Source organism: Odontomachus brunneus, unplaced genomic scaffold (genome assembly GCF_010583005.1).
Source record: "Odontomachus brunneus isolate Ranch 3 - 2012 unplaced genomic scaffold, Obru_v1 Obru_scaffold_022, whole genome shotgun sequence".
NCBI lineage: Eukaryota > Metazoa > Arthropoda > Insecta > Hymenoptera > Formicidae > Odontomachus > Odontomachus brunneus.
In genome coordinates, this window is record NW_022639472.1 from 2,520,752 (window position 1) to 2,525,341 (window position 4,590).

Here is a 4,590-nt window from a genome sequence, read left to right on the forward strand (position 1 = left end):
GTTCAAAAAATCTATAAAAAAATCTGTGTAAGAATTCTTTAAAAAAATCTAATCTTTAAAAACTAATTCTTAAAATCCTTAAAGTTTTTAAAATCCTTAATTAAAAAAAAATACTTTAAAATATTTTTAAAAATACCGAATAGGAGAAACTCATCTTCTATAACTTTATCCTTTACATATATCATAGGAGTCATTTTTCTGAGTATCCTTCAACAAGATTTAGCCATCACTCGTTGTTTATTAAAAAGTTATTAACAAAATAAATTTTGTACATGGAACATAATTTTTCGACTCAGTGTACATTTAAATATGATAAACAGTAGCTTAGTTATTAAACGGTAGCCACATTTTTTCCGAATGAAATTATAGCATTCTTGGTTGTCACAATTAAGGCTGCGTTCGGAAACGTCACCAAAGTATACCCATTGAGTTGGAGTGAGCGAGATACAAGAATGAGATAAAAAGAGAGGGAGAGTACTCGAGTGACGTTTCCGAACGCAGCCTAAGAGACACTTTTCGCACTGCAATTAATTAATAAAGCGATTTAAACATTCAAAGTTTACAAGTTCGTAATTTAAACTACGGGAGAGTAACAATATTTAAATGTTACATTAGTCAAATATATTATCATACCTTATATTGTCACCTTTGACTCCTATCGTAACAGATTACAACGCGAACGCGTCAGCAGTGTCTCTTAAGATAATTCATCCGAAAATCCATTTTTTTAAGAATCTTGTAAAATTTTGATAGTATATTAATAAGAAATACTGTGCAAATTATATAACTTCAGAAAGATCTCTAACCTCATGAAACATCTATAACCAATATTGACAGATGCCACGATGCAACACAGACAGTCTCAGTCAAAACAGATATAATATATTAATCATTGATTTTTTTATAATATTGTCATGGACAAACTACTCTAATTTGTGACAACTAGAAACGGTGCAACTTTATTCGGAAAAATATATGGCCATCGTTTAGTAACTGAGAATATATCTACAAGCGCGGAGGAGTGGCTCCTTTCGCATCCTGAAGAAATAAACTAACCTAATCTAATCTGTTTATATTAGATGGCAGATTAGGTTATCATATATAAAGATATTGATTTTTTTTACAACACAGTAATAATCAGTAATATAAATTAATATAAAATAATATATCTGTAATATATAAACATTCCATATGTGCGTGTGTATAAATAATACGCGTATATGCACGGGAGAAAGGTTCCGCCTCGAAGTAAACTAACCTAACCTAACTCTATACATCTTTGTACATGGTAACCCAATCTACCTAATGCAAAAATGTATAAGTTGAGTTAAGTTAGTTTATTTTGGAAGCCTCTCCTCCACGCATATACATGTACTGTTTACCACATTTAAATGTAGTGTCGAAGAATTACGTTCAATTTACAAAAGTTATTTTGTTAGTAACTTTTTAAGAAATGATGAACGACAGCTAATATCTTTTGAATAAATTCAGCAACATAATCTTTATCATATATGTCAAGGTTAAGTTATCATTCATCATGTTAAGATTATGTCATCGGTCCTCTATTCGGTATTTTTATCAGATCACTTTTGCCCCCAACTTCTTTCGAATTTGAATATATTTCGAGTTGACAAACTTATAAACTAAACACTCTTAAAACAAAAGAGAATGCAGAAAGCGCGCACGCAATGACCGCAGAGAAAAATAATTTTGCTAATTTAACAAAATATTAGTCAAACGATCAGTATAATATAAGACAGCAAACAATTCTGTTATAGAAACAAATGATTTGTTATTTTCAATTTATAGTGTAACAACACTTCTGTAATAAATACAGATGCTGCTGCGCAGTAAACAAATCATAAATTTGATTTGCTAGCAACGCAGAAGTTAGAAATAACGTCCAGAGTGAGTCAATTATATTAATAAAGAGATGTTTTTCCCTTCAAGAAATAGCAACGCATTATTATTATATAAATTCCGGACTATTTCTTCGAAACCACTCATTTTCTGTGCCGCAATATTTAGGTAGTATACATGTACTAGTTAACAATAGCTACTTCGCGCTCTTACTAGGCTTGACAGCAACGATACGAGCTTCCGCGGACTATTGCAACACGAAAGGTTCATTTGTCTTCAAGCAAACCACTTCTGCTTACGACGTTTGCCATTATATTTGTTGGTGTTACTATAAGTGTACTTACAATGAATTTTGTGCATCCAACAAATAATATGATTTGTATCTCAGGCAATGTATATCTGTTAAAATGACAAATAATGAAAAGTGATTTGTAACGGTAACTATTCAATCGGTTTCCGTTACGATCATCAAACAGCAAATGTGTTTTTGCTCTGGTAACAGAAGGATTTTTCTCAGGGAGAAAAAAAGAAGGCATTCTTGTTCTCCTAAATTGATTTCGTGACAGTCAAAATGATCCAAGTAATACGCATTGAAAAAATCTCCTGATTATCAGAACAAAAGCTCGTTTGTTATTTGGTGATTATTAAGGAAACGAATCGAACAGTTACTGTTGCACTGAGAAAAGAAATACTTGAAAATTTATTTGTGGGATATAAGTTTATTTAATCAACTTTGTTTCTCGAAAATAGACTTTATATCTCACAAATAAAGTATCTGGTGTTTTTGTCTCAGTGTGCAAATCATTTATCCCTATTTGTAATTTCAACAAACATACCACATTTATTCTCGTCTATTTAGATTAGATTAGTTATCTCTCCATTATAAAAATATCGCTCAGAACAGCAAATTGAAAGTACACTAACGAAAAGATATTTGAAAAAACTACTTGTGGGATATAAAGTTTATTTCTGCGCAAAGTAAAATTCATTTCTGTAAAATAAAGTTTATTTATGTGAAATAAAACTTTTGTTCTACACAGATAAATTTTAAAGTTTCTTTTCTTAATGTAACAAGAAAATTTATTCCCACTTCGAGGTCACTTGCTATCTCATGTCAGCAAACTATTTGTGGTGAGTACTGGTATTTCGTTAAATTAGCGGGACTTTTCCTCTCAGTGCACGTCGGGGATCGTCTCGTGAGATTTTCCTGCGAGATTTCTTTAAACGTCGCGCGTGGTGGCCGACACATTGCGACGAGGTCTACGTGAAAGTCACAACGTAGACCACTTCGCGACGATCATTACACGACTCGACCAGTTATCGTAATTATTGTCCTCCCGGTCGACCGGGAGACTCAGGGTTATCGTCTGTTTGCTCCGCGCTCTCTCACGTAGCCGACCGATACTGCCCCGGTATTTTTCTCGACGTCGTCGAGTTGACCAGCGCGCGAACCGATCCTTCGGTAAACACATAAAACCCCGAAAAGAAACATGTAAAAATGGTGGACCGACGTCTTGAGGAAAAGAGAGAAAGACTATAATCCCACGGCAATCTAAACAAATAAATCAATCAATGAATTTTCGGAGATACGAGTTTCTTGAAATGCGCGAAATCCTAAAGGATTTTTATTCCGATATGATAGCTCGAAATTGCGCGAGTCATTACTCGCTATCTTCGAAGAAAGTAAATCTTCAATATACCGCCCGATATCTCGCGAATAAGAAGGACAAGAGGGCAGTCCGCTTCGAGTTTTACCTAACAGCGAAGCCGAAGTGACAAACCGATGACCTGAGCAGTGGCGCAAATATCAAGCGAATCCTCGCGCAAAAAGACGACCGAGACGAATACGCGACGACGATGGACGCGTCGCGAAATCCTTTCGGCCTACTTTCGCGCTTTCTTATCCGTGACCTATATAAAACATTTCCTCTCCTCGTCAGCGAGCGCGCCACTTACAAAGGCAGATAGAGAGGAAAAAGAGAAAGAAAGAAAGAGAAAAAGAGCTTTTTCGGCCATATCGACGATATATCGGGCGTTTAAATTTCCGATCTTTCTGCCTTTTATCTAATCAGCGTTATCAAACTGAAAAGATGGTCTTTCTCTTATTTTCGGGGCAGTATTATTGTCGAGATGGGCCCCCGACGTTTTTCGGCAGGTGTGGCCTGTGTAATCGATAAAAATAATTCTCGCCGCATATCGCAAGGACGCTCTTTTACGTATCTCGCGCGCGCACAGACACGCGTGTGTGCGATCGCGTAAGGTGCTCAATAGTCCGTCATTGCGCTTGGATTATGCGTTCTCGCTCAATAGTACTTGGAATAATTACAAGGCACGCATGCGGATTACATAATTCCTCGACTGATTGCGAGTCAAAGTCGTTCGTCGATCGTACGACGCGTGCAGATGATTCTCTGAACACCGCCAGTGCGAATTTTATCACAGATCGTTTTCGAAAACCGCGCATCCAGTCGATATATGAGAATAAAGATTTAAAAAAGTCACGCTTATTCGCCTGGACGAAATAGAATCTCCCAAGGAGATAACATAATGATTAAGTAGAAGGTCAACGGGATGGAGAAAGGTCTCCTGAAAACATGACTGTTGATTCGTTTAATAATCAGAGAACAGAGAGGACAGAAGAGACGAGAATTGATGAAATACTTATTGGCAACGCGCGCGACATGAGGAAGAGACAAAGAGAAACGTTTCAACGGAATGTTTGTGTCGAGC